The sequence below is a fragment of the Notamacropus eugenii genome, chromosome 5 (assembly GCF_028372415.1).
Source record: "Notamacropus eugenii isolate mMacEug1 chromosome 5, mMacEug1.pri_v2, whole genome shotgun sequence".
In the NCBI taxonomy this organism is placed as follows: Eukaryota; Metazoa; Chordata; class Mammalia; order Diprotodontia; family Macropodidae; genus Notamacropus; species Notamacropus eugenii.
Window position 1 is genome coordinate 461,388,741 of NC_092876.1, and position 27,528 is coordinate 461,416,268.

Below are 27,528 nucleotides of genomic sequence, written 5' to 3' on the forward strand. Positions count from 1 at the left end.
GTTTTTTAACATGGGACAATAGTCTGTTATATGAAACACTTCATAAGAACTTTAATTTCAAAATAGTGCATCCTGTACTGGGTATTGCCTTCAAAATGCAGAAGTGAAAGAACACTATAAGGAATCCTGTGCTTTTCTAATCTGAGGGTCATCAGATAATGCCTGAAACAACAAGAGATGGACTTTGCCCAAGTGGAGGAACTTACTGTAAATAATAGCTAGCATTTGTATAGCACTTTAGGGTTTTGTTTTTGTTCCTTTTTTCCCAATGGGGTAAAGAAGGTAGGGATTAGGGGGAGAGAAGGTAGATTTCTTTTGGAATTGAAAAAAATAAAATTCAATTAAAATATATACAAACATGTCAGATCTTCTTGGATCCAAGTCTAATACTCTATCCTTTTCATGGCCCTACTTGATGTAATCCTTAGGCTACGGGTTGAGCTCTATCTCCTGGAAAAATCCTGACCTGCAGATCCTGGATAAAATAAATTTTAGAGCCTTGAGGAACTTCATAGACCTGGCTGTATGATAACTATATCCTATCTGAAGCTGGATTTGAACTCAGGTCTTCCTGACTGCAGGCCCAGTGCCTTGTCCACTGCACCAAATAGCTGCCAATAAATGGCTTCTATCTGATAAAAATCTTGCTGAAAAAAATACTAGAGATTGGAATGACTATTAAATGAAAACTGCAGATAAAACTAGATAATGATATGGTAAAAAATAGGCTTTGATTATACTTCAAACTATAAGAACATAACTACTGCCTGCTTATCAGTTTCATAGGTGCAAGGTACTCCAATGTAAGTGAGCAAAAACTTTGAGTGAATGTGGACCTCTTTACTGCATCTTTATAGACTACACGCATTAACATTTTGAGACTAACTTCTGATAGTTAAGAAATTCAGGCCAAGGATGAGACTATTGGCATCTCAATTTTCTGATGCTATTTCCTGTCCTTAGCTCTGGGATTACATAGATAAGGAATCCCAGCCACCACCATGAGAGCAAACTTCCATTTCTATACAATGAATCATACATTTGCAAGAAAAGTCATGGGGGAGCTAGCCTTAGCTGCCACCCTCTTCTTGTCTTCCTCCTTTATCTCTGCAACTAATTATAATGTTCAAAGATTGGAGGGAACAGTACTCAGCTGTCAAATTGATCTTCCTAAAGCACAGGTCTGACCATGTCACACCCCCTGCTCTCAAAGAGCTGAGAACCTAGTGAGGGAGAAAATATGAAGGCAACTATGTGCAAACAAGATATGGACAGAATAACTTGGCGATAATCAACAGAAGGAAGGCATTAGTGTGAAGGAGTAAAGGCTTTTTGCAGAAGGTGGGATTTGAGCTGGGGGCTTGAAGGAGGCCAGGCCACAGAGATGAGGAAGAGAGAATTCCAAACATGGGCGATAGTGGTAGAAATGTCCAGAGTCAGGAGATGGCATGTCTTGTTCAAGAAACAGCAGAGGCCGGTGGGGTCATAATAAGATATAAGAAACCTGGGGAAGTAGGAAAGAGTAAGTTTAAGAAAGGCTTTTAAAAGCCAAACCATGTATTATATTTGATCCTGGAGGAAATAGGGAGTCCCTGGAGATTAATGAAGTAGAGGAAGGGAGGGATATGGATGGTATAGAAAATGAGTACTATACAAGTCACATTGATCTAACCAATACCCCTTCCCTTCCCTTCCCTTCCCTTCTCTTCCCATAATCAGGGTACACAAGTAGAAATCTATATAAACAAGAAGGAAGAGTAGAAAGGGAAAGGCTGACACTTAAACTTAATTCTTATCTGAACAGGTTTAGAGATGGAAGAATACAAAGATACATGCAGTTGGATAGAGAAATATATTTCACTCTATAGGAAAATAGGAGGGAAAGTGGAGAAGGGGAAGGAGGAATTAGAAGGAAGGTAGATTAAGAGAGAGAGCAGTCCTAAGCAAAACAAACCAAAGATAGACAAAAATAATATTTATAGTTCTTTTTGAAGTGTCAAAGAATGGAATCTGAGGGGGTGCCCATTGGAGGATGGCTGAACAAGTTGAAGTAAATGAGATGGCACACTATTGTGTTGTGGGAAATGATGAAGAGAATAGTTTTAGAGAAACCTAGGAACACTTCTATGAAGTGAAGCAGAGTGAGGGAAATAGAAACAGGAAAATATACAGTGACAACAATATTAGTAAAAGCAAACAACTTTGAAGACTTAGGAATTCTATCAGTGTAATTACCAACCAGGATCCCAGAGGACTAATGAGGAAATATGCTACCTACCACCTGAGACAGAAATGAAGGACTTAAAAGTACTGAATTAATCACACAAATCATGTATACACACACACACACACACATACATGTGATTATATATGTGTATGCATATATATGTATATATACATATTTGCAACAGTTTTGTTTTTCTTTTATTCTCAGTTGGGGCTAGGGTAGGAGCAGAGATGGAGGAAAGAAGGTAGATTTTTACCAATTGAAAAAAATACCCAATATAGTTTTAAAAAAGAAGATTCCCTTCAAGGTTAAGACAATTTGCCCTCATTAGGAAGGAGAGATTTTTTGGTACATTTAAAAAAAAAAGAGCCAATACTTGTGAATAGAACTCCATTGGTACTACTTGCCCATCTGGTAACCTGTTTGTGCACTGTCTGTTGTCTGTGAAACTAAGTCAAATTTTGCCCCAGAAATCTAGTCTTGGAACTCATGGTGCCAACTTTTGGCTCATCTGTTCATTATAATTCTTCCTGATCCATGACTTAGAATGGAATTGCATCTAACATAGTGGTTAGATTCTAAAGTTGGCATGTAAGGTGGAAGTTGCATATAGCAAAATTATCCTCTTTCCATATGTAGTGCTAATATGATATTCACAGTGCCTACGGCAGCTGTGAATATGCCAGTGCAATTCTGAATCATCAAATACCACAGACTCTCCACATGGAAGACAGAACCAAAACACTCATTCAGACACCAGAAAACCAAATCCATTATAGTAACAAAAATCTCTACGTAATAACAATGCAGAGGACAATACCATCCCGAAGGCTTCCCTGCCCCCCCTCCCCAGGCTTCCCACAAGCCAGCTCCATTAAACAAATCATGAACAAGCTCTCTCACTCACACTAGCCCACTGCCTGTTTGCCTGCATCCTTCCTCTGACTGCTCTCTGACTTAACTTCCTCTCAGCTCTGCTCTAGCTCTGCCTCTTCCTATTTCACCCATTCAGCAAGGGCACCATGTAACTCAAACTTCCATGTGATTCAGGCAGGTCACATGGGCCTATTAATGAATGGGAAAGATCTTCCCATTGAGATTATCATTACACCGTAGTAGCAAATAGCTTCTGGTATGCTAGAACCATGTAGTTTGGAAAGTAAAATGCAATAAAAACAAACTAAAGCACATGTTCTCTGATTGAGATAAGTTTATCAAGAAGAACAGTAATCAGCTGGTAATAAAGTGGGTCCAACTGGCTCCCTCAGGCAGGTCAGTGCCTTGATGAGAAGTAAAACCTCACTTTATTGAGATTGAGGAGGTGTTCCGGGTGGTTGGGGAAATACCACGATGGGTTACAGCTGGGAGAGGTGGGTTGACCTTCCGTTGGGGATGATCTTGCTCCCTGGGACAATGAAGAAGGTTAATTGTTTTGTGGGCCTCCGCTGCCTCTAGTATCTTGGCTACAAAATCAGCACCACCCTAATCGGGACCAGTCAATTAGTTTTCCTTTTGGAGGAGAGCATTTTTTTAAATGCTCCATAATTTTAAAAGTTGAGAAAAGGGCAGACGAATTGTCTTTTGGGGAGGGCTCAGTCTAATCTAGTTTTTGTTTATAAGCAACAAAACATTTCCCAGGTTAAACTTTTAGCAAGCAAATGTCCCAGGGGCTAATTCCAAGGGAAAGGTATTATCATCCTCATTATCATCATGTTAATGATAACACCTTCCCTTTCAACCAAGCCCTTAAGCCAATATTGATTGGAAGAGACCACATTCTTGTTCCAGACCAATTCAGGCAGGAACTGACCTTTATAAAAATCAACACAGAATAAAACCAATTATGCTGTAAGGTCAATCAGTAGAAATCAGAGGTAATATTAATTTCTATCTCATAATAGGTAAAAGAAAGTTGGAAAGACAGAGCTGTAATTTCTGGATAAGGATTGGCTGTAAGGGGTGAGTCAGGCGGACTCCGGTGTAAAATGGAATGGAGCATGTGCTATGGCCAGACAAGGCTCTACTTGCTCCACTGTAAGTAGGGAGTAAGTAGGACAGCAGAGTCTGCTGGGAAGTGGAGGGAGCATGATATTGGGGTTTGGGGTGCTAGATTCCCATCTCATCTTGGGCTTACTTTGGGGAATATGTTCACTGGGTAGAAAGCTGGATAGACTTGCCAGCACTGTTAACTGTTCTATCTCTATGTGTCCTCTCTGTCTGTCTGTCTCTCTCCATCTCCTCTTCCCCCCCTCCCTCTCTCTCTCTCCTTTCTCTTTTTTGATCTCTCTCCTCTATATCTGTCTCTTTTTGTCTATTTGTCTGTCTCTCTTGGACAGCACTAAAATTTTGAGGACACTGACAATATTATTCTTTATCAGTAGAAACACCTGAGCTTAGCAACTAATTAGCAAGAATAATTAATAAAAATAAGAAGCTCCAGTAGTTTTGTCCCTAGATTGACCACATCCCACACACAATCAGTAGCAATCACTCCAACAGTGGCCTTTCTATATTCCAGGGTTCCTGACCTTAAGCACAAAAACTATAATTACAGTTTGGCCAATTAGTATGTTTGGATTTTTGCCTACCTGGGAGCTGTCCATCTGCATAAGCAGTGGGAAAGGGTGATGTAACAGCCCCATCTGCTGTCTGAGCTCTGAATAGCTGGTAGACGCAAAGAAATGTATCCTGACATTTTGGTGGGGCCCCCCAATAAAGCTCAGGGCAGCAGTTCAGGGTGGGATGGGGAAGACCTAAGGCTTGGACCTATACAATCAGAATGGAAACCTGCCTCACATGCAAGGCAGACTCCTCAGGCTACATGTTGTCTTTTGGCAATTTCTTTTGCCAGTCAATAAACATTTATTAAACTATGAACTAGGCATTGTGCTAAGTACTTTACCATCAAGGTTGCTTCTGATGTTCATTTAAAATGGATTTGTGTGGAGATATTATGCACAGGAGAAGTTGCAGCCTTGTGGTGGGGAGGTCAGAGGAAAGACAGGCACACAGTGTGATTGTTATTGGTCTACACCAGAGGTTCTCAAACTTACTACTACCCTCTTTAAAAAAAAAAATTACTCAGAACTCCCCTGGAAATCTACTTTCTTTAATGCTTTAACTTTTTTTTTTTTGAAATTTGCATCATTTAAAAAAATACAAAAGTTTTTTTAAAAAAATGATGCATTGTAAATTTAATAATTTATTGTAAATTTGTTGGTTTTTTCCTACATTGAACTTTTGATGACATAATATTGTATCATGTAACTATATAGTATTATATTGTAAACAAGTCATTACATGCGCATATTCCTGCTGATCCAACAAAGTGGGACATGCTGCCTGCCAACGCTTCTTGTTAAAACCTATTAGTGGATTTGACCACTAATTGTAACTTGCATTTTGTATGTTTATTTCGAAAAGAATGTGATCACTACAGCTTTAACTCTCCTACACAGATGAAACATGTGTGAACAGTTTTTCTTCTCTTCTTTCCTTGTGATTTCACCACCCCCTTATTTTTATTCAATGCCCCCGAATTACAGCTGAGGTTACTACCAGTCCCTGGATCACCCCAGCGCCCACCAGAGGACAGTATCACCCACTTTGGGAACCCTTGGCTCTGCACCTTGAAATTAAGATATGAGGGGCTTACTATATCATGGGGAAAATAAGATCACAAACCCAGTCACAAGTTATTTACAGAGTAAGATAATATGTAATAAAAAATGCTAAACTGCAAAGCATATAGAAGTAGTTACAAACCGTAAATATTACACAAATAAATGATTTAATTCAACAAGTAATTATTAAGCATCTAATTTGTTCAAGATGCTATATTAGGCATGAATGATATAAAGATAAGGCCTCTGCTCTCAAGGACCTTGCATTCTCCTGGGGAATACAACACAGAAGAAGATAAGTAAGTACAAGAATATGGGACCGATTATTCTTCAGTATTTTGGATGTATAGTATATCTATGCATATGAGAATACAACGCAAAACCTTTTGTCTTAAGGAATACTAACCATTTGCAAAAGCTAGGTTTATGTAACTATGTTGTGGGCAACATTTTGGTTCCTGTAACATGCTCCCTTAGAGTAGAGAGGGGCAGCTAAGTGGCATAATGGATAGAGTGCTAGGCCTGGAGACAGGAAGACTTATTTTCCTGAGTGAAAAATCTGGCCTCAGACATGAGCTGTGTGACCCTGGAAAAGACCCTGTTTGCCTCAGTTTCCTCATCTGTCAAATGAGCTGGAGAAGGAAATGGTAAACCACTCCAGTCTTTTTGCCAGGAAAATGCCAAATAGGGTCGTGAAGAGTTGGACACAACTGAAAAACAACGACGAGAGAATAGAATTTTCGACCTTGTTGGCACCTTACGGATGGTCTGCATTATAATCTCATAACCATTATACAGGTTCAGATTCCATGCACTGGAATGCATTTGACTCAAAGTTTCTGTTATTTAAAGTGCTCTTTGAATAAGATGCCGTTCATGTGCTGGTAGTACGATTGACTCAGCTTTGCACAAACCCTGATACCTTCTCAGACACCTCTGAAAAGGAATCATTTGCATAAGACAATGTTTATGAAATTTTCCATTTTTGAAATGGGTAGTGGATTATAATTGGATAACATCACCAAGAATTCTACTTTTCTGAGTGTCTGGTTTGAGTAGACACCATTTCATGCACATACACCTATGCTGTCTTCTCCCTGCGTAGATCAGCTAGGTGGCATAGTGGATAGCATATTAGACCTGGAGGCAGGAAGACCTGAGTTCAAATCCTACCTCAGAAACTTGTTAGCTGTGTGATGCTGGGAAAATCACTTAACTTCCCTCAGTCTCAGTTTTGTCATCTGTAAAATGGGGATAATAATGTACCTATTTCACATGGTTGTTGTGAGGATCTAATAAGATAATATATGAAAAGCATTTTGAAAATATTAAATATTTTTTATAAAAATTTTTGAAAATATTGGTATGACAGAAATGCCAGGTATTATTCTTGTCATTTTTACCACTTGGCAGCTGCCTGCTTTCGCTTCCACCATCAAGATCTCCAGCCACTATTTGCCTGGAGTGAAAGAGAGAGGCTTCAGTAAAGTCCCTAGCAGGAACTGATTCTGAGGCTCAAGCTGTCACCATTTGATCCCTCGTTGTAGTTTCCAGTGGCAGGTGCTCTAGCAGCTTACTGGCTCAGACATCCCACCTAGGGGAATACAGAAACACAGGATGCTTATTCCCTTCTGGTTGCCCTCTCCAGATGGGACTATCCCTTCAGGACCCAAGGGAGGGGAGGCATCTGTGGGCCCCAGCCCACTGTGACCATGCAGTTTGATTAGGTAAGGGTCTTGCCTTCTTTCCTTCTTTGCTCCCATGTATTTAAAAGTGGCAGAATCATGAGGGCCAGTCATGAAGGGACACCATCAGTAACATACCTCTGCTCCGCTCTGATTTAGTACACAGCTTAATTGTAACTCCAGACTGTGGAAACAGTGAGGTTTTTTTTCCTGTTACAGTGGTTGCAGCTGCTCCCTTCCCTACCTCATCCTGTTAACTACTGCTGGTCTGGCTGCGTGTGGTAACACCCTCTGGTGACTGAGAGATCTATGTTCTATCCTGCGCATTGGCTGAGGTTCTGCTCTCATCCGCCCTTCCCATATTAAAGGAAACACTGATGGATATGTTGAATTCACTTTACCTATGAGAGACAGTGTGGTATAGTGGTAAATGTGCTGGACATGGAGCCAAAGGGCCCAGGTTCAGATCTCTGCTCTTCTACTTGCTGCCTTTATGGCCTTGGGCAGGGCTCTCTGTACTTCTGTTTCTTCTCTGGTGAAAGGAAGGGATTAGGGTAGAGGAAGAGATGGGCAGTGGTGCTGGAAGATTCTCTGGCAGCTGTTTGTCAATGTGGCCCCAACCAGGCTTTCATCCTCATCACCACCATTATCAAGCACTTATTAAGTACTTAGTATGCTCCAGGCACTGTGCTAAACACTGAAGACACAAAGGAAAGCAAAACCACAATGACTGGCCTCATTTCCAGTTTTACTGGACATTGCTTCTCCTCCCACACTCTGTGATCCAGCCAAACTGACCTCTCTGTGCTTCACGTGGGATATTCTCTCTCCTGTCTCTGTGCCTTCACACTGTCTGTCTCCCGTGCCTGGAAAGTGCTCCCTCTGTCCCACAGAGTGTTGCTCTTCCTTTAAGATACAGCTGTGGAGCCCTCCCATCCTCAATTGTAATGCTCTCCTTCTCATACTACCTTGCTTGTATTTAACGGCTTATTATATTGTTGTTTGTTAATGTTATAGTTAGGCAAGATCTATTTTTGTGTGTCCTTGTCTCCCCCATTAGAATGTCACTTTTTTTTTGTGCGTGTGTAGGCATTGCTTCATTCTTCATACTTGTACCCCCCTAGTGCAGAGCAGGAATTTAGTAAATTCTAGTTGATTGACATAAACAGCAGAAAAGTCCACTGTGTCCCTGGGCATGTATTCAGAATATATGGGGATCTTCTTTCAGATTGGATGAACGTTACCCAGCTCTCATATTTATGATACCACCAGATGGAACCTAGGGAGAATTTCTAGGGGTATTGGTCAAAACAATTGAAGACCCTAGAAGCAGGGTGCTGCTTTCATCAGTATTGCTGATTGATGGTAGAGGATTCATAAAAGAAAATTAACATCTGACTAAGAAGATACTGTTTGAGAAAGAGATTTGGACTTCTGGACCATGGGTCCAGAATAGTATAAGAATATATGGGTCCAGAAAATATGAGAATGATAGGCTTGTAGCAAGACATGGAAAGCACTCGAAGTGAATTGATAAAAACATATTTTCTTAGAGTCTTGTGAATTTTATTTAGGGCTTTAAACTGAAAAGAGAGCAGGTCTAATTATTATTATAATTAAAGCTGATAAGCCTAACAACAAAGAAGTAGCAAGTGCAAGGAAAGAAGATTAGCAGGAGTTTCCAAGAAGAGTTTTCATGGCTCCCATGTGATCTCCCTCCCTAATGAGAAATTCTGACATTCTCTTATCTGTCTCTGTGCCTCACCCTTCCAAAACCTGTTCTTTGTGGACATTGAGTACATCAGTATCTCCATTCTTCAGTGCTTTCACAGGTTGTTTATTACCTTAGTTTTTTATTTCACTCTCCTCCCTCTCAAATCTCCATCCAATAGTTAGTCTTTTCAATGCTATGCTATCCTCTGTGCTCTTAAATTCCTTGTCTCTCTGTCCTATTATAGCTCCTCTTCTCTTATCAAACGTCAGCTGCAAGTTACTTCTGTTCCTGCTCACAAGCCACTGAATGCAGACAGAAGTCTCACAATCCTGCTGATTGGGTACGTTAAAATTTGTTACACAATCTCAGGTGAGTCCTCAATGCAGCAGGGCAGATTTTTTAATCCTCTTTAATTGATTTCCTATCTCGCTCTCTACAGTAGCCATTACAAACCTTGTCTTCCCTCCTCAAACTCTCTACCCATCCCAACTGTGCCCTCCTCTGCCCACTTTCCCCCCACCCCGCTGCCCTCACCACACTCTCACCTCAGCTCAAGACTTTCTGCCTTTAAGTTTATTGAAAACAAATTGGGTCCATTTGATGTGAGTTCCTTCTTTTTCCATTCTCTTCATCACCAAAACCCTTGTTGTCATCTCCCATTCTGGCTTTCTTTTCCTCAATTTCTAACAAAGGGATGTCCTTGTCCAGGCCACCCCCTCTATATGAGTACTTGATGCCATCCCTTCCCATTTTCTCTTGCATATATTGCATCCAGAATAACACCTCTCTAGCTCATCTTCACCTTCTCCCTATCAATTGATTGCTTCCCTACCACCTCTAAATATTGCCAAATATCCTGATCCTTATAAATCCTTCACTTAGATCCTAGCATTTCAAGATATCATACAATATCTTTCCTCCATCTCTCAGCTAAATTCCTTGAAAATTTTAGCTCTTCTTAGTTACTATCTCTACTTCTCTCCTCTCATTTCCTTACTCCTCAACCCTTTTCAGTCTGGCTTCTAACCTCATCATTCAACTGAAACCAGTCTCTCCAAAGTTATCGGCGATCTCTTAATTTCCAAATGTGATGGTCTTTTTCAGTCCTAATCCTTCTTGATTTATCTGTTGCATTCGACACTGTTGAACACCTTCCTCTGGGATACTTTCTCCCCTCTGGGTTTTGGTGATGCTATACTCTCCCAGTCTGCTTCTTGTCCATCTGACTACTCCTCACATTGTTTTTGCTGGTTCATCATCCATATCATTTCCTGTGACCTTGGACATTCCCCAAAGTTCTGTCCGTCCCCTTCCTTTCTTCCTTTATATTCCTTCTTAGTAACTTCGTAGTTCCCTTGGGTTTAATTATCATTTCTAAATAGATAACTCCCAATTTCACATATACAGCACCAGTTTTTCCCCTGAAATGCAGTCCCACGTTACCAGTTGCCTACTGAACATTTCAAACAGGATATTCTGGAGACATCTTGAACTCAACATGTCTAAAATTAAGCTACTTAAACTCTCCTCTCTTCCTAACTTCCCTTTTTTCTGTTGAAGGTACCCCAGTCTTTCCACTTTCCAAGGTTTGTCATCTCAGTGTTATTCTCCTCTCCACATATTTAATCAATTGCCAGTTTTTGTCAATTTTGCCTTCACAACATCTCTTTAATGGAACTCCTTCTCTCTGCTCACATAGCCAACACCTCAGCTCATTTAGATTGTTGTAACAGCCTTCGAGTTGCTCTCTGTGCCTCTTGCTTTATTTAGTCCATCCTATACACTATTGCCAAAGTTACTTTCCTTAAGCTCACAATCTGACCATGTGATCCTCCTATTTAATAAACTTCTATGGTAACCCCTTGCCTCTAGGATCAAATATAATCTCTGTTTAGCATTGAAAGCCCCATACGACCTGGTCCCAAGCTGTCACCCAGCTTTGTGGGACATTACTCTTCCTTGAACACTGTGATACAGCCATGGCTAGAAGCCTAGCCTTCTGTCTGTTCTCATAGATGAAGCTCCACCTCCAGTCTACCGGGTCTTTGGCACTGGCTGGCTCCCATGCCTGAAATTAACTGCCTCCTTACCTTTGAGTCCCTCCTTACCCAGACAGTCCCTCTTCCTTTGAAATGCAACTGAAACACCATCTTTGGCATGAAGCTTTTCCTCACACCCCTTCCTCACCAACTAATAATGCCCTTCCTCTGTCATTAATTTTTATTTAACTACTTTTTAATGTATTTGTATTTATTCGCTTTCTATTTATGTTGTACACATTTTTATATGTACTTGTCTCTCTTTCCCTTCTGCCATTAGCATTAGCATTTAATTTCCTTGATAGTAGGGATTATTTCACTTTTTATACTTCCTACTTACTTATTTCAAACAGTTCAGAGAAGGGATAGGGAGGATCGAATTCCTTAATATTTTGTAGGAGTCGGTTTGAAAGGAGGGAATCTGAAAAGTGAAATTCCAAAGACATGAGAGAAATGATTTAATGAGGAAGAAAAAGGGAAGTTGTTGAAAGAGGTGAATTTGAGGTACTCTGACTCAGTGTCCATCAAAGGCCCTGTGCTTAAGTTGGTATTTAATAAATACTTGTTAATTGATTGATTGATTGGAGAGAACCAGTAATAAAACCCAACACTTCAAATGATCATATAAAATGTATAAATATGTGTAATAAACATGGTGACCTAGAGATACTTACAGAAAGGAAAATTTGACCTTACATGTTTCACTGAAATTTGGTGACATGAAATTCATTAGTGACATTTGGGATAAGAAAAATGAAGGGTAAATACCTTCTCTAGAAAATATAAACTCCGAAATTATCCTGGGTCCTTCTTGTCATCCACTGATGAGGACTTTGCTCTGACAATGAAGGCATGATTCTATGACAGGCGGAAACATTCCCATAAACATGTGGGGTTGATTCATTCAGTCATGACTCAATGGTCTGGTCAAATACCTAAGCCAGGGTAATGAAATCCATCTTTAAAAGAAGAATCAGAGCTAAAAGATGCAGATAAGAGATGGACAAGATGAAGAAACTTGGTGTTCTAGTGGGAAAAGCCTGAGCCTCTTTGAGGCTTCTGTAGGAAGGCATATCTCCCCAGAAAAGGAATTCCATAACAACAGAAAAGAAGGAAATCACATAGTACCAGAGATATCAGTGATTGGAGGCTGTGATAGGATTATGAGTAATCCCTGGGGCACGTTGGGAGTTGAAGGAATGTTAGGTGCCAACAGTAGTGAAAGAAAGTGATTGAACAGTGGAGGAAACTCCAGGAGAAGTGGATGAACTTAGGAGCAAAATCTCCTGGATATTGAAAAGGAATTCCTGTGTGATGCTGATTTTCCTTATGAAGGAAAAAAGAGAAATTTCTGGAAAACACCCAGTTCTGAGACCACACAGAACTGTTGCCAAGCAGTGGCAAGATATATAGCCACTTAAACCTTTCCCCCCACTAGTTTTCTGAGTTATGCTGACTGTGCATTTCTGGTTACACTCTTAAGCAAGTCCCAGTTTTGCCCCCCTACTGTCTGCCTTGCACCCCACTCTAAAGCTTTAAGTCAGGAGGACTATATTGATGACGGGTGGTCATCAGGGTTGTTGCTTGATTCACTACTAACTCAATGTTTTTCCCTGTGGAGGGATGGAGAACCTCAACTACAAAGTGGTGTTAAAAGTCTGGAGGACTATATAGATCCCTGGGGAGGGTGGAGACTCTCAGGAGTGGAGAGAGGTGTAGTAGCATTGTTTACAAAGAAGTTACACTTATATGAGGAAATCCAGGGACTCCATAGCAAAAACATGGTAGAGAGCATTTGAATAAAGATCAGTGAAGGGAGAAGCAGAAGTCTGGGTCTGAGTACCAGTCCCTGTCTTCATTTGGACCGCTTTGACATGAGGCTGAAGGAGAGGAAATTCAGATATTATTTGACTAGATTTTGGCTGAACAGATTTCAAACAGTTTAGAGAAAGGATAGGGAGGATTGAATGCCTTATTTTGTGGGAGTCAGTTGAAAAGGAGGGAATCTGAAAAATGAAATTCCAAAAAGATGAGAAAAATAATTCAATGAGGAGGAAAAAGGGGAGTTGTCTAAAGAGAATAATATGGATATGAGGTAGTCTGACTTGAATTTGTTTAGAAGTTGAAAGCATAGAGTCTAGCATAGGGACCAGATCTGTGATTTCACTGATTTAAGGTTATCCCCAGAAAGGAAACAATGCAACTACAAATTTTCTGCAATTTACAGTCTTAGATCAAGGCCTAGAGTAGGTTAAGTTCTTTTTAAATCCTTCTTAAGTACTACTGCACACAGGTTGTGCAAATCAAAGGAGAGGAGATGGAAATGACGGCAAGTAACCAAGAACAAATGCAAAAGGTTAGCAGGAAATTGTGTCTCTGAGATATTTAATGATTTGCCCTTGGCCTCCTAGATAGTGTCTGAAAAAGGATTCAGATCCAAGTCTTCAGATACCAGATTCAAGGCTTTAACTATGAGGTCATGCTCTTTTAGACTCCATATAAATCCACTCATCATTATTCTTTGGACTTTTGATTTGGCAGCTGGTGGCACAGTGGACAGAGTACTAGATCTGGAATCAGGAAGAGCTAAGTTCAAATCTAACCCCAGATACTTAATAGCTGTGTGAACCAGGGCAAGTCTCTCGCCCTTGCTCTTTAACTGTCAATGGGGATAGTAGATATTTAATAAATACTTGATCCCTTCACTGTCCCCTTCATATGAAAAATAAGGGCCATAGGCAGGATTTGAACGCAGGCCCTCTGAGTCCAGAGGCAACACTATTTCCCAATGTCTATTCACAGTTCTTCAGTAATTTTTTCATACCACTTCTTCCATAGTGATATTTGACACCTGTCCTTAGGACTATTCCTAATTAGCTCCACTTTTCCTCCTATGGTCCTTGCCATGGCAACAGCTGACACGTGTACTGTTCTGTCGCTGTTCAATCATTTCAATCGTGTCCAGCTCTCTGTGACTCCATTTGAGGTTTTCTTGGCAAAGATCCTGGAGTGGCTTGCCATTTCCTTCTCCAGCTCATTTTATAGATGAGGAAGCTGAGGCAAACAAGGTTAAGTGACTTGGCCAGGGTTGCACAGCTCATCAGTGTCAAAGGTTGGATTTGAAGTCTGGAGGATGACTCTTCCTGACTTTATGCCCTGAACTTTATTTACTGTGCCACCTAGATGCATACTGTTTTGTTCAGGTCCTGAAATGTTTTTGAACTCTGTCAAATACAATGGGAAAATGCATTTGTTCATGATAATTATAACAGATAACCCTTTTTAAAACCCTTTTTAAAAAATTACTCTGTCTTGGTTTAGTGGGTATATTAGTTGAATTTGTGCCATCAAACTCAAAAGAGGGATTTTTGAAATTCTGTTCTGCATGCTCATCTCCCTTTTGAAATCATTTAGCTGAGCCATCTCCAGTCATCCTGAAGAGTATCTGGCCACTGGACCCAGGTGGCTCTGGAGGGGAAAGTGAGGCAAATCAAAGTCAACTGCAAGTCATGTCATCCTTTCCCTGATATCATGGTCTTCTTCAAAAACAAAGGGCAAACACAACCTGTGAGTGGTCTGAGCTGCCCAAATGGGGACCCAATGAGTTGGGTAACTCAGCTCATCCTCTCAATCTCCCTCTCCTTCTCCTCTCCAAAGAAGGTAAATTCTGATGGCCAGAAGTTGCCAAGCTAACTTGGGGTTCACTGGCTAGATTTCTTCCTTCTCTTTTTTTCTTTCCTTCCTTCCTTCCTTCTTTTCTTTCTTTCCTTCTTTCACAAAACCTTAAACCCAGTTCACACAGAAATTCATAGATTGGACCACAATAGGTCCCTGCCCAAGCTCCACTTAAGGGCTGTATTTTGGGCCCTCCTGGCTCAGAGTGAATGTCAATGGTTACTGTTTCTCTTTGGAACAGCAACCCTGAGGATCTTCCCCTCCCAGCTTGATTTATTTTCTTTTCTCTTTCTAATTAAAGGGGCTATCCCTTGACTCACTTCTTCTTGAGGACTATTCAGTGAATGAGTGTTACCTCTTGGTTGCCCAGAGAAGTTCATCAGTATTGTACGTCAATTTCATGATGTCATGTTTGCCCAAGTTTTGGATAGAGGACAATGCTCTTATGCCTTCCCACTCACCAATGGAGTGAAATAGCTTGATGTTTTCAGCCATGCTGTCAAATGTTTTTAATGAGGATAAATACGGCATCAAGGTCAACTACTGTACTGATGGTAAGTTCTTCAATTTGAAAAGGCTACAAGTCAAGACCAAAGTGAAAGGAGTGTTGGTGCATGATTTTCTGTTTGCAGATGATTGTGCACTCAATGCAGCCTCTGAAGCTGAGATGCAACAAAGTATGGATCAATTCTCTGCTGCCTGTGCTAATTTTGGCCTAATAATTAACACCAAGAAAACACAGGTGCTCCATCAGCCACCATCACACCATCCATGTGTGGAACCATCGGTTAAAACAAATGGAGAAGTTTTGAATGCTGAGGATAAGTTCACTTACCTTGGTGGTGTACTTTCCAGGGATGTACATATTGACAATGAGGTTGACGCACACATTGCCAGAGCTAGCTAGTGTTTGGGAGGCTCTGAATGGAAGGATGGGAGAGAAGAGGTATTAGACTGACTACCAAATTGAAGGTCTACAGAGCCATTGTGCTGACCTCATTGTTGTATGCCTGTGAAACATGGACAGTCTACCAGCTCCATGCCAGGAAACTGAATTGCTTCCATCTGAACTATCTTAGGAAGATTCTGAAGATCACGTGGCAGGATAAGGTACCAGACACTGAGGTCCTTGCTCAAACTAAATTGCCCAAGCATTCAAACTATGCTTCAGACAGCGCAGCTCTGATGGACTGGCCACATTCTTTGAATGCAAAATGTATGCTTGCCAAAAAGATTTTTTTATGGAGAACTTGCATGGGGCAGGTGATCACATAGTGGTCAGAAGAAGTGATACAAGGACCCTCTCAAGGTCTTTCTCAAGAACTTTGTATTTGATTGTGTGACATGGGAGACACTGGCACAGAACCACTCAGCATGGCATGCCCACATCAGAAAGGGTGCTGTGGTCTATGAGCAAAGCAGAATTGAGACAGCCCAAAGGAAACATAGGATGCACAAATTTGGAGTAACCACCCCAAATGTTCACATGGACTATCTGTGCCCAATCTGTAGTAGAGCTTTCCGAGCTCATACTGGTCTGACCGGCCAAAGTTGGACACACTGAAACTTGACTTTATCATGGTGATGCCATTTTGGTCCTCTTCGAGAATGAAGGACAACAACCCACTAGCTATGTTCCAGGCACTAGCAAAAGAATTTTCTAGAAATTATCTCTTTTGATTCTCACAACAACCTTATGAGATGGGTGGTGTTATTATTATCCTTATTTTGTAGTTAAAGAAACTGAGGAGACAGTTACTGATGTACCAACCAACTGCCTCTGTATTACCTTGGACAAGTCACCCAGCCTTTCTGAGTCTCAGTTTCCTAATATGTAAAACAAAGGGCTTGGACGAGATTATTTTCCAGCTCTCTATCTCTTATCTAGTGATCTGTGGTGCTTTGATTTCATCACTATCTATCTGGGAGATACGGTAGAAAAGCAGTGCATAGCTTGACTAGAAGCAATGGAAAAGTAACATATTGAGGGAACCCAGGAAACAAAAGCATATTGGGAATATTTGACACTTGTCATTACCAATGAAGAGAAAGTCAAATGGTTGAAAGGATAGAAGGTATCAGAAAAGCATGAAGAACAAAACAAGTAATTCAACCGTGATCAAAAACTGTATTATAGAGGCTTCAGAAACAAAGAAATGAGAGGAGAGAAGAGCAGTGGAGGGGGAGAAAAGAGGAGAGAGAGAGAGAGAGAGAGAGAGAGAGAGAGAGAGAGAGAGAGAGAGAGAGAGACAGAGAGAGAGAGAAAGAGAGAGACAGAGAGACAGAGAGAGACAGAGAGACAGAGACAGAGAGAGAGAGAAAGAGAGAGAGAGAGAGAGAAAGAGAGAGACAGAGAGACAGAGAGAGACAGAGAGACAGAGACAGAGAGAGAGAGAGCTATTTCTGATTGTCTATTTGGTTCAATAGTCATCTATTTAGTCAACACAAGTGCAAGTTGGATCAAATACCAAACAGAAAACCTGTTGTCCATCTTATGAACAATTCAAAGCTTACTTGAAAAGGAGGCAGGTGACTGCTACTCTAGGTTCTGAAAAACTGGAAACAGGAGGTCTGGATGTGCAATTCTTGTCTCCCACAGTTTACAGTGGCACATGAATTATGAACAGAACCCTTCGGCTTCTCAGAGGAGTCTGATACCATCCTTCTAAAAAGAAAGCATCACAAATTTATTTATTTTAAAATAAGTTTTTATTTTTTTATTATTCACCAAAAATTTTGCCAGCACCCCTCTTCTTTCCCCTCTCAGAGACTATTCCTACACAACAAAAATTTTTTTAAATTTAATATTTTATCCCACTTGCATGTACAAACAATTTTAACATTCTTTTTTTAAATTTCGAATTCCAAATTCTCTCCCTCCCTCTCGTTCCCCACATTGAGAAGTCAATCAATGTTTTTAAAGACAAGAAAAAGGGGAAAACCCTTGACAAAACTCATCAATACACTGACATATAATAACTTCGTGAAGGTGGGTAAGTCATAACCTTTCCGAGCCTCAGGCAGCTATATTACAAAATAGTTTCTGATCTGCAATGTTAGAGGAAGCTTCTTCACCAGAAGCTTCCAACACTAATGAAATCAAAGGTCTGGATCTATAATACTCACAACTCATATATACCTAATGTTTCTCCTCTCCACTATGGCTATGGCATTTTCCTTACCTATTATTCTAGCAACTGTTCAAAAAAATTCTTTGAAGGATAGCTAGAATATGAATAGATATATAAGAGGAAGAAAACCCACCCCAGGTGAAATGAATAGACTCATCAAAGGTGGGAATGGTCTTATAGTTCTTTCAGCCAAGTATTTTTATATGTATTTCCCATCATTCATGTTCATTATTCCATTTGATGTTCAAAATATTTCTTTAGGATGTACAGGACAGCTGTAATTATCTCAGTTTTCCAAATGAGGAAACTGAGGCCCAGAGACTTTCTGATATTGCCAAGATCACAAGCTAATTAGAGCTGAGACTAAACCTAGGTTTAGAATGGGGGAGTCAAGTTTATAGGAACAATGTTGTAATTTTCTCAGGCAATTGGCCAAATTACTTAGGGAGGAATTTTGGGATGTTATTACTGGGTATTATGATGTATTGATGTTCCTGGAAGATTACGTTGGTTGGGGCATTGTTGTATAGGGTATGTCTGAATGATACTCAACTGAACACAGGTTTGGAAAAATGGTTAAAAATTGCTGAAATTGCAAATTCCTTGTGGATAGGGACTATGTAAATTGTAAACTTCATGAGTGCAAGGATCATGTCTTCTACTTTTTGGTATCCTCCATAGTGTATATAACACAGTGCTTTATACATAAGGCATCTAATAAACTTTGGCTCACCAAAACCCCTCTGTGTAGGATGTGGAAGGGTGGTCAGTCCCTTCAGAGTTACAGGGATAAAAAAATTGGGTGCAGGGGAGGCCCCAGCAGTCCCAATTTCCACTCACTCTTCCCAATTTTCCTCCCTTCAGTTGGGTGTGTCTCTAACATACTGAACTAGGGATAACTAGCTTTACCCATAATCCTTCCCAACTTCCTGTCACCTTTATCATACATTCTGCCCACACTCCCTCCAAACCTATCCTTACCCAGATCTGAATCCAAGTTATTTCACTGTGTATCGGAACCAAGCTACAATCCTTAAAAGTCAAAGTCACTTTGGTTCTGGCGTTGTCCTTGATTGCGTCTCTGGGAAGGGGCATCAAATAGTTAATCACAACTTCTTCTCTTACTGGCTGTTGACCACGTTGGGGAAGGAGCTGAGTATATACAGATAGCCAACAGACAGAGATATTCAAGTAGCCATCTACAACTCAGTTATCTTCTACCAACGTCAGCAACCCCCCATCCTTCGTAATTATTGCTGTTCAGTCTTTTCACTTGTGTATGACTTTTTGTGACCCCATTTGGGGTTTTCTTGGCAAAGATACAAGAGTGGTTCGCATTTCCTTCTCTAGCTCATTTTTACAGCTGAGGAAACTAAGGCAAACACTCTTAAGTGACTTGCCCAGGGTCACATGACTAATAAGTGTCTGAGGACAGACTTGACCTCAGGAAGATAAGTCTTCCCGATTCCAAATCCAGCGCTCTATCCATTGTGCCAGCTAGATGCTCCCATCCTTCATAACAGTACCAGTAAAAGATATATTTGGCTCTTAATTAGAGGTGGACAATCTGTGGTTAAAGGTGGAGTAGGAAATGAATAGACATGTATAGATATGTATGTTGAGGGTATGTGGGTAGGAACTATTTTCTTTTTTTCCTTTCTCTCTGACCGCATTACTACCCTCTTCCCTTCCAACTGGGAACTTGGATGGAGAAGCACAACAACAATATATATTTTTTTGCATTTAAACTTAAAATTTATTCTGTTTAATCCATGAGCTTTATATAGCTTTATTTTAAAAAACAAAAAAAGACAAAAATTCCCCAACAAAAAAATATAATGGTGAAAACATGACAATATCCCAAACTGAGATCCTTTCATTTTCAGAAGCAAGAGCTCTGAAAGTTCAATTTACCAACTGGAAGAAAAAACCAAAAATGATTAATGGGGCCATGATGTCATTTCACAAACAGAATTTTAGGTAACTGAAGGAACCTTTCTGAGGCTTAACTGTTCTTACAAAGAAAGAGGGGAGTGGTGGAATAGGGGAAAGAAGACAGGAAAAAATGAAATTCTAGTGTTCCAAATCATATAAGCCCCACAGTGTCACAAGGACTATAAAATGCTCCTGGGACAAGCAATTGAGAGGAAGAGAGTGGGAAGACTGCAGGGAAGATCTGGGGTTTCAGGACACAAGGCTACCTAAGGTGGGGAGAGACCCCTTCTGTGTTGAAAAGATAGAGACTCTTGGACAAGCCTACTGGAGAGTCAACAATTCAACTTAATTCAAAACAAGAAGCATTATTAAGTGTCTGCTATGGTGGGGACTTTGCTTGGCCCCAGAAATACAAAGGCGAGAATGAAGCAGCCCTTGCCCCCAAATGCCTTATATTGTCTGGATGGGGAGGAAACAACACACATACAAATACATGAATGCAAAGTGCATCCTAAGTAATTTCAAGAGGCGGTGTGCCAAAGAGTTGGGTGGTGTCAGAACATGTAGTGTAGCTGCAGTATGAGCCAGCACAGCTGGTGGAGCAGGCGGAGAGCCCAGATTAGGGCAGAACGTGGTGGGGCTTTGGAGACGATGCTGCCATGAAGTTAGCATGATCTGATTTCCAATCCTGCCTCAGACAATTACCGGGTAAGTCACTGAGCGATATGATCTCATAAACTCTCATGTGAAGTACTGGCACTGAAGAAATTGCTTTCCTAGGGACAAGAGATATCCATTAAGTAGTTTTGTATTTTAAGTAATTATTCTTATTAAACATATGATAAGGTTAGCCATTTGTAACTGCTGAAGGAACAGAGATGTGTTCAGTGCTCTCTAAAGTGGGCAACATCCTGTAAGAAGTCTGAGGTTCAGTAAAATATTTCTTTGCAATATCGTGGACCACTTCTTGTCCAGTCATTTTTGCAATTGTGTTCAACTCTACATGACCCTATTGGGGCTTATCCTGGCAAAGATACTGCAGTGGTTTGCCATTTTCCTTTCTAGCTCATTTTACAGATGAGAAAATTGAGGCGATACAGGTTAAGTGACTTGCCCAGGGTCACCCAGCTAGTGTGTGTCTGATGCCTGTTTGAACTTAGCTCTTTCTGGCTCTAGGCCCAGCCCTCTATCCATCACACCACTTAGATGGCCTGACTCCTCTTCTAATTACTGGTTAATCCAAAACCTTATTGGCCTTTTTAATTCAAGAAGAAGAGATTCTATCTTTTACTTCTCAGTATCTCTTTCCTCTTCTTCACCTTCAAGTCAGTAAGTTAATGATGACTTGACTAATCCCTGTGATAGGTCAATGATCCCTACTTGTTTCAATTCTGGAACATTGTGTGAAACTCAAATTTAAAAAATTTTTAAACATGTAAAAATAGCTATTATTTAAAAGGGTCCTATTATAAATTCTGTAAAGTGTACAATTCCTCTAAATTCCTTTTATAATCACCCACCAATTTTTTTATATAAATTCAGATTTTTGTGTTTCAGCATAGTTTAAAGCAAGCAGTCCATGTTGGTCCATACATGTTGGTATGTGCTCATGAATATGAAGACTGAAATCTATAAACAATACCAACATTGTACAAAATTCTGTGTAAATTTCAACCTAAGTAAAATTTGCTTTCATAACTTTGCTCTTCCTTATCCACACCCTTTCTTATGTTAATGATACCTGATCCTCTGAACCTCCGGGCTTCCATCTGTCCACATGGACTCCTTCCCTCTTCAGACTGCACTTGCCTCTCAGCCCTAATGAATATTCATTTCAGGAAATAATCTCATAAACTAATTCATACAGAGGTATAAACTACTACTAGAGCCTAACATTTTCAAAAAACTTACTCAGGAGGTATTTACAGGTTAACAAAGAACAAAAACTTCATGTCAAAGGAATAGATCTCAAATAGTGGAATTTTCAGTATCAGCAATCAGCTGGGGAAGTACTTACTTTTTTTTGGGGGGGGGGGGTGAAGGGAGGTAGAGAGGTTCAGACTATTTATTTAGCTGTCTGCTGTGATTTCTTTCCCCCCAGTGACCCTGGTATAATCAATTGGTGATGCAATTTAAAATTAAGTTCCTTTAGTTACAAATTCTTAGACGGTGTTTGTGGTCCATTTATGCATTCAGCTGAAGACAGCCTTCCTCTTAAATACCCAAGACAAGCTGAATGAAATGAAATAATTCCACTTACTGAGATTGTTTTCCAATCTTGTTTTTAAATAGATTTTTAATTATATGTTTTGTTTTTGTATGACCTAAATTCCCCCATATTTCTTTCTCGCTTCCTATTCCAGAGCCATCCCTTATCACAAAGACATTTTTTTAAAGAAAAGAAAAAAGAGGAAAAGAGGAAATTAAAAAGAAAAGAAAAAAGTTTTAAAAAGAAAATAATGAAGCAAAACCAATCAACACATGGAAAGAATCTGGTGTTGATGTTGCATGGCTTTGACCTCTGCAGCAGAGCAGGCTGAAAGTCTTCTCGCATCTTTTCTTAGAGGCTTTATAATTGGGTGACATACAGTTTCATTTTTTCCCCATTTACACAGCAGCCGTTGTGTCTATTGTTTCCTGACTTCACTTACTTGGCTTTGCATCAGTTCATATTTTTTCATGATACTCTTTATTCATCCTGTTCCTAATTTCTTATAGAACAATGATTAACTAATTACTTATGGAAATTAATATGATATTTGTGCCAGTGGGTAAGGTTTTTGAGTCCATCTATTGGTCACAATAGGAGAGAGAGGACTGTTCTATGTGGTTCTAATCTGAGCAGCGAAAAGTCACTGGTGTTCTTTGAGAGAATAACTAGAATGTTTAAGAAGGGACCTTCCAGCCCATCTAGACGACTAACCTCCTTACTTTACAAGTAAAGGAAGTGAGCCTCACACTTTCCAGCTGATAAATAGTCATGAATAGTCAGTTTTCAGGGAAGAAATCCAAGCTATCAATAGCCGTGTGAAAAAAGATGGTTCACTAATAATTAGAGAAATTCTAATTAAAACAACTTTGAAGTCCCACTTCACACCAATCAAATTAGTTAAGATGACAAAAACAGAAAATGACAAATATTGGAGGGGATGTGTGCGAATCAGTACACTATAGTACTGCTGGTGGAACTGCAAAATAGTGCAGCCGTTCTGGGAAACAGTTTGGAACTACATATTACATGCTGTGCATATCCTTTGACCCAGCAGTACCACTACTAGGTTTGTATCCCAAAGACATTAAAGAGAAAGGAAAAGGACCTCTAGAGAAAGAAATATTTATAGCAGTTCTTTTTGTAGTGGCAAAGATTGGTGGTTTCTGCTGGGTTGTCTAGGAGAGAAAACAGTCAGTCAATAAGCATTTAGTAAGTAGCTGCTCTGTGCCAAGCATTGTGCTAAATGCTGGGGATATAGAGGAAGGAAAAAGAGACTCCTTGTTTTCAAGGAATTCACAGTATAATTTTGTTGTTCAGTTGGGTCTGACTCTTTGTGACCACATTTGGGGTTTTATTGGCAAAGATACCAGAGTAGTTTGCCATTTCCTTCTCCAGCTCATTTTACAGATGAGGAAATTGAGGCAAACAGAGGTAAGTGACTTGCCCAGGGTCACATGGCTAGTAAGTAGATGAGATCAGATTTGAACTCAGGAGTAGAAGTCTTCCTGACTTCAGGCTCTATTGACTCTATTTATTACCACACCTAGTTGCCTTCATATTGTCATAGGTGAGACAATATGCAAACAGATATAAACAAAATGACACATTTAGGATAAATTGGAGATGATCATCAGAGGGAGCAGTAAAGGGGATTGACAAAGGTTATTTTATTTTATTTTTTGCATATGATGGGATTTTAGTTGGGACTTGAAGGGGAGCCACTGAAGCTAAGGGACAGAAATAAAGAGGGAGAGAATTCCAGGCTTCAGGAACAAGTCTAGAGTGAGGAGAAGGAGTTGTGTAAGGGGAGAACAAGAAGCTAGTGTTACTGTTTCATGGGGTGAGTGGAGAGGAGTAAGGTATTACCAGGAAACCTGGAAAGGTAGGAAGGGGTGATGTTATAAGGGACTTTAAAAGTCAAACAGGGATGTCTATTTGAGCCTGAAGGTGATGGGGAGCTACTGGACGTTATCCAATTAAGGAGTTAAGTGGCCAGACCTACACTCTCAATGGAGGATGGATTGGAATGGGGAGAGACCAGCAATCCAGATGTGAGGTGATAAGGACCTCAACAGGGTAGTGACAGTGTCAGATGAAAGAAAGGAAATGAACAGGAGAGATATTTTGAAGGTAAAATAGAGAGATCTTGGCAACAGATTGGATTAATTAGGAAGAGGGGAGGGCTGAGTTTAGTGTTGAACGCGCTGAGTTTGAAATCTACAGCACATCTAGTTTGAGATTCCAACCAGCAGCTGGAGATACAATTTTGGGCGTTAGAAGACAGTCCATAGCGGGTCATGAGGTGGTCCAGTGGATAAAGTGCCGACCCTGGAATCAAGAAGACGCGTCTTCCTGAGCTCAAACGTGGGCTCCCCTAGTTCAGACACTCACTAGCTGTGTGACCCTGGGCAAATCACTTAACTCTGTTTGCTTCAGTTTCTTCATCTGTAAAACGAGCTGGACAGTAATACAATCATCAACATTGAGATATTTGAATCCATGGGAGCTGACGAAATCACCAAGTGAAATAATGTTAAGAGAGAAGACGTCCCAGGACACCCCATGTTAGACCAGAGGAAGGTTCGGCAGAGCAGAGAATCTTTTAAGACGAATCACTTTTTTTTTAGTCTCACCGAATTTTAAACTTTGTGTCCCCTGCTTCAGAAGATTAGGAACCCGAGGGGTTCTTACAACCAGGGTTCCCTAAGCCACGTGGGCCTCGGGCATTCTTGATGCTCAGGTCTCAGAAGACTTTGAGTCGGGCAAGGAAAGGGACCTGGGACCGTGGGTGGGATTTGCTTAGGGCTGCCTTGGGTGGTAAAGGGTGGACGGATGAAGGGCGTGTGCTGCACGGTTATCCACTTCCCATCTCTGCGTAGAGGTGGCACTGAAAACATCCTGGCCAAGCACAAAGGCTTGCCAGCTTCCAGCTGGGGCTGACAGGATGTGTAGATGAAGACTGGTTAGATCTCTCCATCACCTCCGCACGCGCCCTCTCCGCTCCTGCCCGCGCTGTCCCCCAGCTGCTCCCCTCACCCCCCGCCCCGCTCTGCTTTCCCATCCCCATCCCGGGCCCCGCCTCCCCGCCCTGCTGCTCAGTGCCACATCACTGGTCGCTCCTGCAGCTCCCGCTCTCTGTCTGTAGAGGGAGGCTGGAGAGCCTGGACTTAGCCGGGAGCTGGGGATGGAGGGAGAGTGGCGGGACGGGCAGCCAATCAGAGAGCGGAGAGTGGTCGCAGCCACCAATGAGCCTGGGCCGCTGCCAGCCGCGGCAGTCCGAGTCCTTGCCAGGGGTGCGGGCAAATGAAGCACATCTGGACAGCTGCGCTGCGCTGCTCCAGGGCTGGTTCATTTCCCCTTGGTTAGTTTCCGACTCGCTCCGCGTTCTCTCCCTCGGGCCATTTAAGTCACTTACTGCCTTCCCCAAAGAAGAAATCGAGGCCCCAGACCGAAAACTTTCCCCAAAGAAATGGGACCAAGCACTTAATCTAATATTTTTTTTTGAGGTTTTAAGGGCAACAAGAACAGTCAGCCTGCCCCATCCACAAAAAGCCCAGCTGTTGTCTGGTTTTCAATTGGCCACAGCAACCAAGAGGTGAAGACTGAGGCGTACAGACGCTGAAAAGTTCGGTAAGTTGTCGCTTCTTTTTGGGGGGGGAGTGTGTTGTGTTGTGTTGTGTGCCTTGGGTACTGTACTTCTAATGCTAGATTTTAGTTGTGAGTCGTGGCCGCTATGTTTTCACTAGCGCTTTCCCTGGTTGATAAAGGGGAGAAAAACACTGCTTTGTTCCAGAAACTGCACAAGCTCTTTCCCCTTCCTTCTGTGTCTTCTTATTTGCTAACATCCTTTCCCTATACCCCCCACCCCACCCCCACCCCAATCTACAAGGTTTTGGTGTTTTTTCTCCTTATTGGGAAGAGAGGCAGACACCTAATTAGCATTTTTGTAGTAAATCACCCCTAACTATGAAGTTGGATATACCTTATTTTTTTGTTTTTAAACAGAGAATGAAGCTTGTCTATTTAATTATACCTCCGCTGTCCTGTTCTTTTTAGGCTGTAATTCCCAGCACTTAGCGCTGTGCCTGGCACATAGAAAGAGCTTGGTAAATGCTTGTTGACTGACTCATTGATGTATATCCTTTTTTCTATCTAGCAGGATAGACAAATTTTTTTCCTTTAATTATCTGGATATTTCAGGTTAGAGTGCTTTAAACTTTAACCATTTAGGTAACTGCTGTGATTTCCCCCTACATTTCAGTGTAGATACAGCCTGAAGATTCTCCCTACCCACGAATGTTGCTGTTTTAAATACATACACATGTTTAACAGAAGAAAGTGCGTTTTATTCATCAATACCCTTTTAAAGGTAGTTTAAATGTGGGATGCTGTAAGAATAATGATTAAACTTGACTTGTAAATACTTATGATTGCACATAATTAATATTTAAATATTTAGCAAGGTATTATAGAATAGTTGGATGATTTAAACATACTGAGGCCTGCCCTCTTTAAGACACCTAGAAGCATAGTTATTTTCCTGCCTGTAATATCTAGTTTCTTATTTGGAATATTTTTTATTTAATAGGCTAAGAAGTCTGATCTGTAATTCCTGAGTGTAAATGGAGTAGAAGGGAATTTCTATAACTTGAGAGCTTGTGTGTTTTGGTTACCTTTCCCCCTTTCTGCCAGACCCAAAAAGAAGTAGATGGAAAAGGGTGAAGCAAAAGAGGCAGTCATCATTGATGCAGTTCAAGGAAGTGATTTCACTCATGATCCCTCTTCAACTGTCATTGTTTTCTCTATATCCTTCTTGCCATTAAGTAATCACCACTGAAAACATCCTTCCCTTCCTTGGGCTGCTGCTTTTGTTTATTTGTTGGTCTGTTTTCCCTCCTTTGGATCTCTAGTTGAATGCTAGGCAGGGCTGGAAAGGAGAGATTGGGCACTTGGTCAGACCACTCTACTTTTTGCAGACTGTTGGCTGGAAACTCCACCTAGTGACTTGTTTTTAAGACAAGTTGCCCTGTGTACTTTGTGGAAATAGTGCACAAAATACCATCCCTGAAAGGGACCTTGGAGATAATCTAGTGGTTCAATTGCCCATCATTCTTTCTTCTGGCCCCTCACATGTGATGTATGAGGAATGTGGATCCCAGTCACTTGGATAAGGAAGGTCACATGGCTAGAATTTAATGGAGTGATGGTAAAGAAATAGCTCATCTTAACCCTGTTTGAAAGATTCACATGTTGGTTTAATGTTACTTTTAACTTCATTTGTTTCAGT

General features: G+C 40.8%; 1 protein-coding gene across 3 annotated transcripts in view; it reads left to right on the forward strand.

Annotated features, from left to right (window-relative positions):
* The window catches only part of TMEM45A (transmembrane protein 45A), a 132,578-nt gene that overhangs the window by 15,539 nt on the left and 89,511 nt on the right, over window positions 1-27,528 (forward strand). The window contains exons 1-2 of one of the 3 annotated variants that reach the window (XM_072615397.1): window positions 9,535-9,618; window positions 25,748-25,871. The gene's annotated coding sequence lies outside the window, so the exon portion shown is untranslated. Of the gene's footprint in view, window positions 1-9,534; window positions 9,619-25,470; window positions 25,603-25,747; window positions 25,872-27,528 lie in introns of those variants that run through there. The other 2 variants (XM_072615401.1, XM_072615398.1) reach the window with 2 other exon arrangements.